Source organism: Ahaetulla prasina, chromosome 1, assembly GCF_028640845.1.
Source record: "Ahaetulla prasina isolate Xishuangbanna chromosome 1, ASM2864084v1, whole genome shotgun sequence".
Taxonomy (NCBI): Eukaryota; Metazoa; Chordata; class Lepidosauria; order Squamata; family Colubridae; genus Ahaetulla; species Ahaetulla prasina.
Window position 1 is genome coordinate 244521150 of NC_080539.1, and position 16856 is coordinate 244538005.

Below are 16856 nucleotides of genomic sequence, written 5' to 3' on the forward strand. Positions count from 1 at the left end.
GCTGTAGTTTTAGAAACAGTTTGGTGCTTTGCACTTTTCACATTTGGAGATTAAGAGACATTTATCATTCTCAGCATAGACGTTGGCAGTCTATAAGCACTGTGTATTACATTCTATATTCTGTACTATATTCTACATCATCTGCCATAAACACGTCTTCCTGATAAATCAGATTCCTGTGTTGAAGGAGAGTTAATGCAGTAAAATCCAATTGTGAGTGCAATAGGAAGAGTCTTGTTCCTTTCTACATGTACTCTCAAAAATGGGTGGGGGGGAAGGGAAGGTTCCTCAGTGCTTCAAAGTAGTTTTTGAGAGTTGCCTGATAGGCTGAAGTGAGGAGGGAAGAGCTAAGTTTTTATTGCATAAGCAGAGTTTAGCTTGCACAACTGACTGTCATCCTTACCGGCTACTTTATCATCAGTAATATGTTTCTATATTTTACATTCAGGATGACCAAATAACATTCATTGTTTAAATCAAAGAAAATGCTACATATTTACAACAAGTTGGTATGTTGTGGTTCCAGAATTCTAATATTAAAAAAAAACACAAGTGTACAATACATTGAATAAAAATAAGTGGATAATACAGCAGCAGTCACACTCGTGACTATTGTGTTACAAAGGGACGGAGCATAAATGTTCACTGGAGAGAAGTAAATTTGGGAAAAACAAGTACATAGAATTCTACATGCATTTTATCGTCCTCATGTGGTGATGTGTAAGGGATAATGGAAACCACCTTAAAATGTGGGGAAAGTGTAGGCTATGAATTGCAGCTTAACCTACCATACAACTTGGAAAAGCAACCGTTTTCTTTTAATACAATTGGATTCTCACAGGAACAAAGGAAGCACAGGACATTACCGGTGACTTGTTTTACACTCTAAAAAAATTCCAACTGCAATTTTACCAAGTATTCGTGGTTATAGTATTTTCTATTAGATCAGAAATAAGTAACTTTTTGATAACTGTGGCTACGTGTCACAATGGGGTCCGTGGTGCTCTCTGAGCTTGGTGGTTGATTGTAACTTGGTTGTAGCTAAGAGAACACTAAGGACCCCACAGCTCAACCCTGAGTGACAAATATTTTCTTCTATCAGCATATGCCACTGTTTAAGAAAAGACAATTGAGCTGCAGTTAGTAGGATGAGAACAAGTGGTCCAGGCCACAGCACACATTCAACTGGAATTTACCATTTTCTCCATCAGGAATTGGGAGGAGCATTACATGTTTATATGAATTAAGCCTACTTTAAGGCTTACATCAGGGGGTCCCCAACCCCGGGTCCCAGCCCACTACCAGGCCAAGGCATGTTCGGAATTAGGACGCATAAGCGGCAGGTGAGTGTGCAGGCGCAGCTCTACTTGCATGAGTGGCAGGCACTCACGTGAAGCTCTATTTGCGTGAGCAGTGGGCACTCCCACAGGCACCTACCACTCACACAGAGAACCATCCCCCCTCCCCCTGGTCCACCAAGCCAGAAAGATTGGGGACCACTGACTTACACTACAGCTTTTGTTTCTTTTGAGTCTCAAAGTAACAGGAAACTGTGTGGCTCATTCTGAGCCTAAAAATAGATCAGTGTGATTTGAAGTAGCTGTAGAGGCCACAACTTTAGAATTGTCAGCCTTGATCATAAGCCATTGGGATGAAGGGCCTGTCATAGCCATCCTTTTCAAACAGCCATGGGCCTAGATGATACCATACAAAGAATATAACAACAAAATAGTAGTAGAGTAACATTCTTTGACCAAATAGTACCATAGTAGAAGTACTGTCTTTGGATTTGTATCTTATACTACCAGAAGAGGCTGAAACAATGTTTTCTCCTGCAGTGGTTTTAAGAAGATGGTCTGTGAAGCTGAATGCAAGAATTCAGTTATGGTATTCCCAGGGATTTGATTAGGTAGATGTTACATGACATAGAATGGTGGCTATATAAACTGTTTGTATCCTTTAATAATTCTTTCAGAATCTTCATGAAATATTTCCATTGATTATTTCTACTAATGCAAGTCCATCATTACAATTTTCTTCTTCTCTCTCTAAGGAATAGGACTGTCTGGAACAAGTCTGGTGATATCCAATACAGCATGATAACTTCATTTCCTTCCCCCCCCCCCTTCCCCTCAAGCCTTCAGAAATAGATTTTAAGGGTGAAGAATGTGTAGTAGAAAGAGGGAAATCTCTTCTGTCAATTGTCTTCAGCAGACAGAGTCAATTGGATTTCACTGTCTTTTATTTTAGTACAAATGCCGTACATTTGTTCCAAACTGAAGAAACTTGGTTTTCCACCTATGAAATCTGGACTCTGATAGTATCTTTTCTGACTAACAATGTTTGTTAAAAAGATGAGCTTCTGCGATCTGCAGCTCACATCACACCTTAGATGCCTGGAGTGGTTAGATTGAAGTAGGAGTAGAATGAGATGGGAAAGGTTGGTTATGCAGATACAGGTTACATAGGAGACAGATTAGAAATCCTTTATTAATTAACAGTTGTAATGTGTTAAAACCTACTGCATTTGCTGAGATTGCCTGAACATTTGAAGTGTCGTTGAGTTCAACAGTTTCTCACTTGATGATGCTGTTAAAAGTTCCAATTTTATAAAACAGTCACTATGGAGATTCCTGAGAGGTTGGAATGCTTAGACATTACCTTATCTGATTTTGATGCTAACCTTGTGTCTTATTTCTTTTGCTCAAAATTTCTCCTGTTTATCCTAAGTAAAATCCAGAGGGGCAAATCTTATTGGAGGAGAAACATCTCTAATCTTATAGGCTTGTTGGGGCCTGTGATAATGCTGTTGTTGTAGATGTGGAGACAAAGTCAATATCCGGAATTTGTTGCAGAGTCTGGCTCCCATTTTGTCCTGTTGTTTCTTGCTGTTTGTGAGAATCTGCTTCAAGTTGAGTGGTTGTGTCTATACAAGTTTGGGCCCACCACCCAATGCCTGAGACAGTGCAGTGTCATTGTCCAGTATGTTCTGTAGCTTATTAATAATGTATTTGAATGACTTATGCTGTGAGATATGAGTGACCATTCATGGTGTTTGGTTGTTTAGTTCCTGTGTTATGTTTTTTTTTTAAATATGCCCTCCCTGGTTATTAATCTGGCTCTGTTCCTTTGTCTATTGATATTGTTGGGAGTCAGTCCTTTTTCTAACTGTCTGGTTTTAATGTCTGATGGAATTATCCTTCACAAATGAGTCTGCATGTAATGCTATTTATCCATGCTCATGTGTACTTCTTTAGCTGAAAGCAAACTCTTTCAGAATTAAGTTTGTAATCTTTTTTAAAAAAACAACCTTGAGCAAAAGCCCTGTTTTTTCAGAAATTCAGAAGGGTAAGTTAGCTTGGAAAACACAGTCAGCCACAAAATTTATTTAAAAAATACACAGGCAACAGGAAGTAAAATGGTGATGCCCTTGCAGATTAAATGACCTTTTTGGTTTAGCACGTCATAGAAACACAGCCACAGATTGCTCATAGGCAAGGAAGAGCTTGTAAGTCATGTTGTGTCTGGTGCTGTTCAAACCCTTTCATGGGCTGGCTGAGGTCTTTATTTTCTTTTCTTAAACTGCTCTTTATTTTGTGAGTTTTTCAGTTTCAGGATATGTTCTTGGCAGGTTTCTAAAGAAAAAAAAAAGAATATTTTCAATGGATCATATTTATGCTCCATACGTCCATATTCCAATCCCATCTATGTTGTTGACCAGATCTTGGAATCCAAGGGCCATCAACATTCCTGCCATTCATCTTGCTGACTGCTTATCTGCATTCTTCAAGCTTGCCAGCAATGAGAAGGAACAGAGCCTCCAATTGCCTTAATCTCTTTTGCCTCAACTTCCATCTGACCACTGATGTGAACTGACTCTAGAGAAAGGGAGGCAGGAGAAGGAAACAAACTGCCTTGATTAATGGCAAGAAGAAGAGCTCATTTGGAGGAAAAGAACCCCCTTGAGCCTGGGCATTTTACCCCCTTGAACCTGGGCATTTTACTGCCCCAGGCCACATCTGACCCTTTGGCTGTTCCTGTCCAGCCTACATGAGGCCAATCGGAAATTAGAAATCAAAAGTAAATAAGTGCACCACAGGTGGCAAGAAAAGCAAAGTCGGGTCCAACTTTGCACAGTCACCCTGGGTTCCTTTAGTCACCCTGCAACCTGGGCTGCAGGAGGGACAGGAGAAAAAGCGTTTTTGTGCAGTGCTTCCCCTTTCCCTGGAGCAGCCTGAGGAGTTGAGGTGATGGAGTATGAGGACATCAAATCAGGTTACATTGGTTTGGCCCTCCTCAACAGTTCCAGTTTGTTATATGGCCCTTGGGAAAATGAATTACCCACTCCCACTCTTGAGCCTCCTGAATTCTCCCTTGGAATTTCTGCAATGTTTTGACTCCTATCGCCGATGAATATGTACAGTTTTACCTCTTTATTCGTATCTACACACCTCTCTCAAGGAAGTATCTCACTGCTATAGTTATTGCAGTGTTAATCTGTATTACTCACTGCTGCTCTGTTCAGTTGTGCCCCAACATTTCTAAAGCAGGGGTGTCAAACTCACATCGTCACGGCGGTGTCATGTGACGTATCGGGACTTCCCCCCCCTTTGCTAAACTGGGCGTGGGCATGGCCAGTGCGTGATGCATCCACGGGCCGGGAGTTTGACAGCCCTGTTCTAGAGTCATCACTATTTAGTTCCTTTTAGAAATTATATCTTTAAAGCAGAATAGAGGCAAATTTAGTAGCTGTGTCGTTGTCTCTTATACTAAAAAAAAAAAAAGGAACTGTCCCTGAATAGTCTATCTCCAGCAAGCTTGCATCTTTCTCTTTCTCTCAACATGGTCCATCTGGCAAGATGGACAGCATACAAGTTTAATAAATAACAATACATAAAATCACTTGCCTCCTGCAGGAGGACTTCTACTAAGCCAGTGGTTTTATTAGAAAGAGTGGGGTGAAATATTCAGGCCATTTTTAAATCAATTTTCTGGATTTGGAGTGGGAACAAGAACAATTAACTTCTTCCCCAGAGATATATATACTCCAATTCCTACCTTTAGTTTGATGTTTTTGAACTAAAAACTATATCACTGAGAAATGGCTATTTCCCCACTAAAATCTGGCAGCACAATCTAAGAATGCTTTGGGAGCTACAAATGGAGAACTACAAGTGCAAAGGGGATATACATAGGTACCAAAGAACCTACCTATATAAAAGTCAGAATTACAGAACTATTCTTATCCTCAGGTGATTCTTTAGTCAAAGTCTATTCATAACAAAACCAAGTCAATCCAAAATCTGAATTATTTGAAATCGAAGAAACAATGATCCCTATTGGTTTTTTTAAAAAACAACCCTTGTTCTTCTGCAAATTTCAATGCTGTCAGTAGCTATCTTAAAGCAGAGATGAAACTTTAAAAACAAACATTCCAGTCACATTACCCAGGGGGCTTTGAGAGATGGAAATAAATCCAGCACAGGATGTCATCACAGCCTAAAACAGCTGATGTCATTCCCCTCCTCCTTTTTTTTTTTGGACACCTGTTCTTTCTTGTTTGTTCCCCTTTCTTAATTTTCCTCTTTCTGTATCTCATTCTCGTTCAGATGCCATGTTCTATCTTCCAAGCTGCAGACTGGGAGAGGGAAGGGACAGATAGCTTTGGTCAAAGGGTGGATCGTAATTGCTTCCAGCAGGCTTTTGAAAGTGAGCCAAGAATGGCATATGGCCTTAGACCACATGTTTCTCATTCATAAAATAAAGGTTGATAGTTTTAAACTGACTACATATAATGTACCTATTATACTGTTGTGATCCGCCAGCAGCCTGTGGAGCTGGCAATGGAGTCAGACAGCGATGAGGCTGAGGTGAGACCAGGACCATCAGGGAGTGAGGTGTGGACTCCAGAGCCACCAGAGACTGATAGTAGTGAGGCAGAGAAACAGGAGGAGCCTGTTCCTAATGCATGCATGAGAAGAGCTGCCAGAAGGCAAGAGCAGCTCAAGCAAAAAGGACAACTCGTGAGTAGGGCCAAGAGATGATTGGCCCCTCCCATAAGGCTTAAAACAGACCAGCAATGGCGTTTGGGCTTTGCCAGAAAACAACATTGGTAGCTTCGTCTTCTGCTTCGTCTACATCTTGCATTTATTTTTGTGACTTCTGAACGTTTGCCAAGAAAGGCCTTTGGCAGTTTACCTAATTGGACCAAGGTTTGCGATAAGACTGAGGAATTTGTGTTGGGAGGAATTTGTTTTAATGTAGTTGAACTACACTGGGAATGAAGTAATTCTCAGCTGTTTGAATAAAGTTTGTTTGTTTTTTCACGGACTGAGTTTCCTACTACCTACTTGGACCTGGGTCACAACATATACAGAAGTTTCAACCATGGTGAAATCCAATTTTTTTTTCACAGGTTCTGTGGGCGTAGCTTGGTGGGCATGATGTGGCTTGGTGGCGTGGCTTGGTGGGCTTGGCAGGGGAAGGATACTGCAAAACATCCATTCCCACCCCACTCCAGAGGAAGGATATTGCAAAATTTCCGTTTCCATCCCACTCGGGGGCTAGCCAGAGGTGGTATTTGCCGGTTCTCCGAACTACTCAAAATTTCCACTACCGGTTCTCCAAACAGCTCAAAATTTCCGCTACCGGTTCTCCAGAACCTGTCAGAACCTGCTGGATTTCATCCCTGGTTTCAACCTATCATTCTCCAGATGCACTGAACACAAATCTATTTACCTACATCAAGCATTGCTAATTAGGGCCACATTGGCTATAGACAATGGAAATTGTACCTCAGCACCTCTAAAGAGCATCAAGGTGGAGACAGTCTTCATAAAGTAAACCAAAAATCATGGCTTTTCCTTGGAGCACCATTTTCTGTTGGAACTATATTTTTTTCTATTTATCATAATTGCTATTTCCTATTTATCATAATTGCTCTTTTTAAGCTAATAATTGTTTGGAACAGATTTCTGTTGGTTTTTTTTTTTCTTAGCAAGGTTTTGACTCCCTCCCCACCCCACCCACGTCTCCCATTTACCAGATTCTAGGATCCTGTGGGATGCCTACTTTACTGTGAAAGTTCTCACTAATTTGGCAAGGAAGACGGGCTGTTGCTGTAGCAACTTGCTGCCCTAAAAATACTGCATTCTGTTAAGGAGCTTCACTGCAACATTTTGTAACCACATTTTCTATTCCCTTTTGTCTGCTTGGTACTGTTCAATTCAGTACCATACTGGTCAATTCAACCACCATTTTTCTTTGGGCAAAAGCTAGCTTTTAGGGCATCCAATTATTGGAAATCAGTTATTCATGATAGGAAATGAAAATTTCACCTTGGTTATCATAATATCCATATGTGAAGCTAAGCAGTTTTGAACCCTGGTCACTGTGTTTTGTCTTTACGATATGAAACTGACACGGGAGACGACTACTCCAGATATTGTAATAATAGTATACTCGTGTTATTAATAGGTGCCTCAGCTGTGGCAGTATTTGAACTCTTTTATCTGGGCTCAGAAGAAGTGTGAGTCCTAATTAATGCTCATATAGGAGAATCCTAGAGAATGTCATGGGTAGCCCTCAACTTCCAGCCATTCTTTTAGTAATTGTTCAAAGTTGCAACAACACTGAAAAAATATGATTTATGATTGGTCCTCACATTTACAATTGTCGCAGCATCCCCTCGCGTTACATGATTGAAATTTGGCTGCTTGGCAACTGGAATGCATTTTTGACAGTTGCAGCATCCTGACGTCATGTGGTCACCATTTACAACCGTATTAGGCAGCTTCTGACAAGCAAAATCAATGGGGAAATCTGGATTTGCTTAACAACCATGTGATTCACTTAACAATTACAGTTATATACATACACACACTTGCTGCAGGTTTTATGTACTTTAACTCAGAGTTAAGCCTTTTCACTGGATATTGTGAGTTTGTGAAATGCACTATCTGCAAAACTGAGGGGATTGAACTATTTGCTGACTTTATAAAAAGCCCTAAACATTCACATTTAACATTTCTAATCCTTTGTTATTTTGTTTTGGTGTTAATATAACTGGTTTTAACAAAAAAAAACCTGCTTTGACCTGTAAATGACTGAGAGACCTCGGTAGCTGGTTGATTAACCAGATTAATTAACAGATAAAATATCTGCAATGCTTTAAGTCAGAGGTCTCCAACCTTGGTCCCTTTAAGACTTGTGGACTTCAACTCCCAGAGCAAAGCTGGCTGAGGGACTCTGGGAGTTGAAGTCCACAAGTCTTAAAGGGACCAAGCTTGGAGACCCCTGCTTTAAGTTGTAATGTTTTTCCCCCCAAAGTATTAATTACAGTGCCAGGAGTTCCAGGTCTTGCCTGCTGCTTTATTTTGAAACATAGTTCAAGGTGCTGCAGGGTACCTTAAGGCAGGGCTATCAAACTCCCGGCCCGTGGGCTGGATGCGTCACGCGCTCGTCACACCCATGCATTTAGCGAAAGGGAAAAAAGTCCCAATACGTCACACGATGCCATCCTGATGATCTGAGTTTGACACTCTGCCTTAAGGGAATGAGCCAATGGAACTTTTCAGTTAATTAAGATCTATGAGTATCTTGCTAAGAGTTGTCTACCCTTTTTTGGTTCTCTTAGGAAGAGACAGGAAAGTCACAAGGAAACTATGAGTCAAAAGGAGCAAAGTGTGTGAGAGAAAATGGCTGGCGGCAGAAAAGAACAAGATTTTCTCCTGATCTTTGCAGTTACAGAATTCCCTCTCCAAGAAACCTCATTCATCCTGATTTTTTTTTTCCAGAAGGGGATATTTTCACTTGGCCAGGAGTTTTTATATTTTCTGATGATTTTTTTAACCATTTTTAATGCTTTTAAGCTGGTGGGTGTTGTCCTTCTAGTTATCGCTATTTTGTCATGATTAGAAACAGTTGGCAATGTTGCTCTGAAAATCTAGACGGGGATATAGGAAAAGTGTAATAAATAATGAACACAATACAATTCTATGCCATCTGGATATCACTATTGTCAAATATTCTGCCATCGAAGTTTCAGATCAACTTGAACTATCACTTAGAACTGTGAATTGCATTCTTCATGATTCTAAAAAAAAATCAGAGTGGGTGTGCCTTATGTTGTCTGTGCTTAGACACACTGATTGTGGTCTTTATATTTTTTTTTCCTACTGCAAACCATCTTAGTGTTTTCACAGTTCCTATTAGACCCTTAAAATGCCTTGGAAGCATTCTTTGCTCCAGGAGACAATTTACATGAGATCAGGATGTGCTTAACTCAGTTTCCTCTATGCAATAGGGGGAAAAGATTGGACAATCTGTCAGCGCATAAACTAAACAAAGTGCAAAACTGTTTGAAGAACAAGTAAACTAATTTCCTCAGCAAGATAGCTAATATTTTGTAGAGACAAAAAAAAAACTCTTAATGGCCTGGTAGATAAGGCTTCTAATATAATTTCAAAATACTGTTTTATAGCAAAACAAAGTATTCATTAACAGCATTTGGAAAATATTATCTTAAGAAATAGTTGACCAACCATGTCTCTTTCAGATAATATTTGTCTGTGATACGCAATATATTTATAAAAGCTAGCATTTGCTGGAAGTTTTATTTTATATATCTTCACTTTGGCAACAGTTTGGATAAATTCATTAAGGGCTTAACGATGCTTCAAGTTACTAATTCTCCTTTTTCTGTGCTATTTCTGTGCTATATGAAAATTAAGAATAAAATATAGAGAATTTGCTTCTATCTTTTGAGAAATGGAAATTTCAGGATTCAAAGCTAGTTCACAGTAACAAAAAAGGAATCAGTTGATTAATTAATCAATAAAGTTCTTAAAAGCTTATCATGATAGCCAAGTCAAACTATAAACCCTTTCTCTACGTTGGCTTTCTGGTTTTTTTTTTGTTACCTGTCACTGAAATGTAAAATCCAGTTTCTATTAAGTGATTTACTAAAAGGAATCTACATAACTGCATATTTTATCTGCTTTGGCTTCCCTTGTCTCCCGCTCTCTCTTTCCATATACAGCAGTAGCCGTGAAAATACCCCCAGATACACCCTTGAAAACAAAACCGAATCAGATTTGAAAATATTCGATATTCACAGTGTCCTTGCTCAGTTGTTAATAATACATCAATGAACATTATTTGCCACAAAATCTTTAATAACAGGATTGATTTATTTAAAGCAGATTTCCAGGATGTTTGCTCTTATTTTGGCTTTCTTTCTTTCTTTCTTTCTTTCTTTCTTTCTTTCTTTCTTTCTTTCTTTTCTTCTTTCTTTCCTTCCTCCGTCCGTCCCTCCCTTCCTTCCTCTCTCCCTCTCTCCTTCAGTATAAAAAGCATTTCCTTCCCTCTAAAGAACTGTGGTTCAAGGTTATCTGTTTGAAATTGTCCTTCTGCATATACAGGTAGTGCTCAACTTACAACCATTTATTTATTTATTTATTTATTTATTTAATCATATTTGTATACCGCCCTATCTCCCGAGGGACTCAGGGCGGTTAACAGGCACTTAAAAACACATAAATACAGAGTAAAAACAATTAAAAAACTTATTCTAAAAGCCAAAAATTTAAAAATATAAAAATAAAACCCAGTTTAAAACCCATAAATTTAAAATCTAACTCAGTCCTGCGCAAATAAATAAGTGTGTTTTAAGCTCGCGGCGGAAGGTCCGAAGGTCCGGAAGCTGACGAAGTCCTGGGGGTAGTTCGTTCCAGAGGGTGGGAGCCCCCACAGAGAAGGCCCTTCCCCTGGGCGCCGCCAGACGACATTGCGTCGCTGACGGCACCCTGAGGAGTCCCTCTCTATGAGAGCGCACGGGTCGGTGAGAGGTATTCGGTAGCAGTAGGCGGTCCCGTAAGTAACCCGGCCCTATGCCATGGAGCGCTTTAAAGATGGTCACCAAAACCTTGAAGCGCACCCGGAAGGCCACAGGTAGCCAGTGCAGTCTGCGCAGGATAGGTGTCATGCGGGAGCCACGAGGGGCTCCCTCTATCACCCGCGCAGCCGCATTCTGGACTAACTGCAGCCTCCGGATGCCCTTCAAGGGGAGCCCCATGTAGAGAGCATTGCAGTAATCCAGGCGAGACGTCACGAGTGCGTGAGTGACCGTGCATAGGGCATCCCGGTCTAGAAAGGGGCGCAACTGGCGCACCAGGCGAACCTGGTAGAACGCTCTCCTGGAGACGGCCGTCAAATGATCTTCTAGAGACAGCCGTTCATCCAGGAGGACGCCTAAGTTGCGCACCCTCTCCATCGGGGCCAATGACTCGCCACCGACAGTCAGCCGCGGACTCAGCTGACTGTACCGGGATGCCGGCATCCACAGCCACTCTGTCTTGGAGGGATTGAGCTTGAGCCTGTTTCTCCCCATCCAGACCCGTACGGCTTCCAGACACCGGGACAGCACTTCGATAGCTTCGTTGGGGTGGTCCGGTGTGGAAAAGTACAGCTGGGTGTCATCCGCGTACAGCTGGTACCTCACACCGAGACCACTGATGATCTCACCCAGCGGCTTCATGTAGATGTTGAACAGAAGGCGAGGATCGCCCCCTGCGGCACCCCACAAGTGAGGCGCCTCGGGGCCGACCTCTGCCCTCCTGTCAACACCGTCTGCGACCGGTCGGAGAGATGGGAGGAGAACCACCGATAAACGGTGCCTCCCACTCCCAATCCCTCCAACCGGCGCAGCAGGATACCATGGTCGATGGTATCGAAAGCCGCTGAGAGGTCTAATAGGACCAGGGCAGAGGAACAACCCCTATACCTGCCCCTCCAGACATCATCCACCAACGCGACCAAAGCCGTCTCCGTTCTGTAGCCGGGCCGGAAACCGGACTGGAACGGGTCTAGATAGACAGTTTCATCCAGGTGTAAGGGAAACTGATATGCCACCATACTCTCTACAACCTTCGCCGCAAAGCGAAGGTTGGAGACCGGACGATAATTAGCTAAAACAGCCGGGTCCAGGGAAGGCTTCTTGAGGAGGGGCCTCACCACCGCCTCTTTCAAGGCGGCCGGAAAGACACCCTCCACCAGAGAAGCAGTCGTAATCGCCTGGAGCCAGCCTCGTGTCACCTCCTGAGTGGCCAGCACCAGCCAGGAGGGGCACGGGTCCAGTAAACACGTGGTGGCATTCAACCTACCCAACAACCTGTCCATGTCCTCGGGAGCCACAGGGTCAAACTCATCCCAAACAACGTCACCAAGACCACCCTCGGACATCTCACCTGAGTCACCGCAATTTTGGTCCAACCCGTCCCGAAGCTGAACGATTTTATCGTATAGATAACCGTTAAACTCCTCAGCACGTCCCTGCAGCGGGTCATCCCGCTCCCCCTGGTGAAGGAGGGAACGAGTCACCCGAAACAGGGCGGCTGGGCGGTTATCTGCCGACGCAATGAGGGAGGAGGCGTAGCAACGCCTCGCTTCCCTCAATGCCACTAGGTAAGCCCTAGTATAGGACTTCACTAGTGTCCGATCAGCCTCTGAACGGCTAGACCTCCAAGAACTCTCTAGGCGTCTTCTCCGGCGCTTCATCCCCCTCAGCTCCTCGGAGAACCAAGGAGCCGGTTGGGACCTGCGCCGGGTCAGAGGCCGCAGAGGCACGACACGGTCTAAGGCCCCCGCCGCGGCCCGTTCCCAGGCCGCAACAAGTTCCTCAGACGTGCCGTGAGCCAGACCCTCAGGAAGTGGCCCAAGCTCCGTCCGGAACCTCTCCGGGTCCATCAGGCGCCTGGGACGGAACCAACGCATCGGCTCCGTCTCCCTGCAGTGTTGGATGGTGGTCAGAAAGTCCAGGCGAAGGAGAGAGTGATCTGACCATGACAAAGATGATTTAGTGATTAAAGTTACAACAGCACTGTAAAAAATGACTTATGGCTGTTTTTCACACTTATGAGCGTTGGAGCGTCACCATGGACATGTGATGTGGGCACTTGGCAAATGGCACCACAGTTGCACTGTCCCAGGTCATGTGATCAACTCTGACAAGCAGTGATTCACTTAATAATTGTGGCAAGAAAAATTATTATTATTATTATTAATTATTATTATTATTAATAATATTAATAATATTAATAATAAAATAAGCAGTGATTCACTTAATAATTGTGGCAAGAAAAATCATAAAAATTCAGTTAATTCTCTTGCTTAGCAATAAAAAATGCTGGGCTTCATTATGGTCTTAAGTCAAGGACTATCTATACTCCCACTTAGAATTGCCCCCTGAAAAAGTTTTGGCTTGGCTCTATTTCTTCTTCTTTTAATTTATCTCCAAAACTAAAGATAACCTTTCTCCTCATACCCAGACCATAATGCACATCCCCAAGATGTTCAAGAGCAGCCATTGGGCCATTTGTCAGGTGAAAGATATGTGGCCTTTCTTAGAACATAGAATAATAAGAGTCGGAAGGCATCTTGGAGTTCTTCTAGTCCAACACCCTGCTCAAACAGGAGACCCTCTACCATTTCAGACAAATGGCTGTCCGGTCTCTTTTTGAAAGGCTCCCATGATGGAACACCCACAACTTCTGAAGGCAAGCCATTCGATTGGTTGATTGCTCTCACCATTAGGAAATTTCTCCTTAGCTCTAAGTTGCTTCTCTCTTTGATTAGCTTCCATCCATTGCTTCTCCTCTTGCCTTTCGGTGCTTTGGAAAATAGTTTGACCACCTCCTCTTTGTGGGAGACCCTCAAATATCGGAACACTGCTATCATGTCAGCCTTACTCTTTCTATTCCTCAGCAGGAGGCTTGAATATTCCTCCTGGCAAGGAAGGAAGGAGGGAGGGAGGGAAGGAGGGAGAGGGGGGGAGAAAGAAAGAAAGAAAGAAAGAAAGAAAGAAAGAAAGAAAGAAAGAAAGAAAGAAAGAAAGAAAGGAAGAAAAGAAAGAGGAGGGCCAAAATAAGGCATGTATGGGTAAAAAAATTTAATATATAATATTACATATATTAACTGCAACTGGAATCGCTTTTGCTCAAAATTTTCAAAAAACCATTTTAAAAATGGACTGTAAGAAGAACAGACATTAAATGTTATGGCAATTGAAGAAATTTATAAGTGATGAAAATTTGAGTTCGAGAAGATGGACTGTAATTTGAGAAATGGACTTACGAAATTTGAAGGAATATACAAGTGGGAAAAAAAATTGAATTTGAGAAGATGGATTAATTTTAAAAATGGATTGTAAAAAGATGTAATATGTGAAGTTGGTATTGCTTCTTTTCTTTTTTTCTTTTTATTATTCTTTCCTATCTCTTTATTTTTATTGTGAGGAGATCTAAAGTTTTAAATTTTTAAAGGTGGGAGGTTATGTTTATTTTGTATACTTTAGCTTGTGATTGTTGGTTATAATACCCGGTATTTGCTCTGGGAAGTCTGGGGGGGGGAGGGGGAGGAGGGGGGGGAAGGAGGAGAAAATGATACATGGATTGATTATTAATGCATAGTAATTTTTGAAGATATGAAAATAAAATTTAAAATATTGGGGATGCTCGATTGCCATTTCAGAAAGAAAAGGAGAGAGAAGTAGAAGGAGGGAAGAAAGTAGGTAGGAAAGAGTAGAGAAGGAGGAGGGGAATAAGAAGGTTAGATAGGGTAAGGAGGGAGGAGTGGAGAAGGAGGAGAGGAAGTAGTAAAGTGAAGGAGATGAAGGATGTGAAAGTAATAGAGGGTAGAGAGGGAGGTGTGAAGAAAGGAAGTGGCAATTGGGCAGGCCTGAATCAGTATGATTAATGATTGATAGATAATAGTTTGCACATAATATGATGTTGGAAAATGGAAATAAAAATTATTTATATTAAAAAAAAAATTCTCAAAAAACCCAGACTAATATTCCTTCAGAGGCAATAATAATAAAAAAGATACTTAAGTGTGCAGAAATGGATAGATTGACTATTGAATTGAAAGAGCGAGAAGAATCTGAGTACTATCAAGTTTGGAGTAGATGGTATACGTGGCTAGAGAATAGGAGTTAAATTATTGTATAAGAATTATATAATATTGATGACAATATGATTATATTGTATTTGCATGTAAATATTAGTATAATTCAAACCTATATTTAGTACAATATAGGATAGTGAGCCATAGAAATAGAACCTATGTAAATATGAATGCTATGGATCAGGGGTAGTCAACCTTTTTATACCTACTGCCCACTTTTGTATCTCTGTTAGTAGTAAAATTTTCTAACCGCCCACGGGTTCCACAGTAATGTGTCGTGTATCGTCATCTGTGCATGCCTCTTGCACATCGTGGATTGGGTTGGGAGGGGCGCCGGCTACCAGCTCTGCTTTTCTGTTACAACTGGGTGTTGTGGGGGGAGATGCGCGAGCTATTCTGGGATGAGGCTCTTTTGTCTGCGGTTGCACTATAGCGCCATTTAGTTTCACTTATGTAATGTGAACTAAACTTATGCGCGGGCGATACAAATAGTATATTTTCAAAAATTTAAATTGCCACGGGGAATTTTATGAAAACCTAATGAAAATGTTTTTAAATAATGCTATGAATTTTTTTTAAAAAGTCAATTAAATTTTTTTAAAAAATGAAAGTGTTAAAGAGTATCGACAAAACCCCTACCGCCCACCATGAAAACTGGAACGCCCACTAGTGGGCAGTAGGGACCAGGTTGACAACCACTGCTATGGATGGTATTGATACCATATGGAAATGCTGTAATGAGTGAAAATTTGTGTTTTGTTTTTTTAATGTTGAAAATGTTTAATTAAAATTATTTTAAAAAAGAAAGGAAGGAAGGAAGGAAGGAAGGAGGGAAGAAAGTAGGTAGGAAAGAGTAGAGAAAGAGGAGGGGAATAAGGAGGTTAGATAGGGTAAGGAGGGAGGAGTGGAGAAGGAGGAGAGGAAGTAGTAAAGTGAAGGAGATGAAGGATGTGAAAGTAGTAGAGGGTAGAGAGGGAGGTGTGAAGAAAGGAAGTGGCAATTGGGCAGGCCTGAATCAGTATGATTAATGATTAATGATAGATAATAGTTTGCACATAATATGATGTTGGAAAATGGAAATAAAAATTATTTATATTAAAAAAAAAATTCTCAAAAAACCCAGACTAATATTCCTTCAGAGGCAATAATAATAAAAAAGATACTTAAGTGTGCAGAAATGGATAGATTGACTATTGAATTGAAAGAGCGAGAAGAATCTGAGTACTATCAAGTTTGGAGTAGATGGTATACGTGGCTAGAGAATAGGAGTTAAATTATTGTATAAGAATTATATAATATTGATGACAATATGATTATATTGTATTTGCATGTAAATATTAGTATAATTCAAACCTATATTTAGTACAATATAGGATAGTGAGCCATAGAAATAGAACCTATGTAAATATGAATGCTATGGATCAGGGGTAGTCAACCTTTTTATACCTACTGCCCACTTTTGTATCTCTGTTAGTAGTAAAATTTTCTAACATACGGGTTCCACAGTAATGTGTCGTGTATCGTCATCTGTGCATGCCTCTTGCACATCGTGGATTGGGTTGGGAGGCGCGGCTACCAGCTCTGCTTTTCTGTTACAACTGGGTGTTGTGGGGAGATCTGAGCTATTCTGGGATGAGGCTCTTTTGTCTGCGGTTGCACTATAGCGCCATTTAGTTTCACTTATGTAATGTGAACTAAACTTATGCGCGGGCGATACAAATAGTATATTTTCAAAAATTTAAATTGCCACGGAGAATTTTATGAAAACCTAATGAAAATGTTTTTAAATAATGCTATGAATTTTTTTAAAAAAGTCAATTAAATTTTTTTAAAAAAAGAAAGTGTTAAGAGTATCGACAAAACCCCTACCACCCACCATGAAAACTGGAACGCCC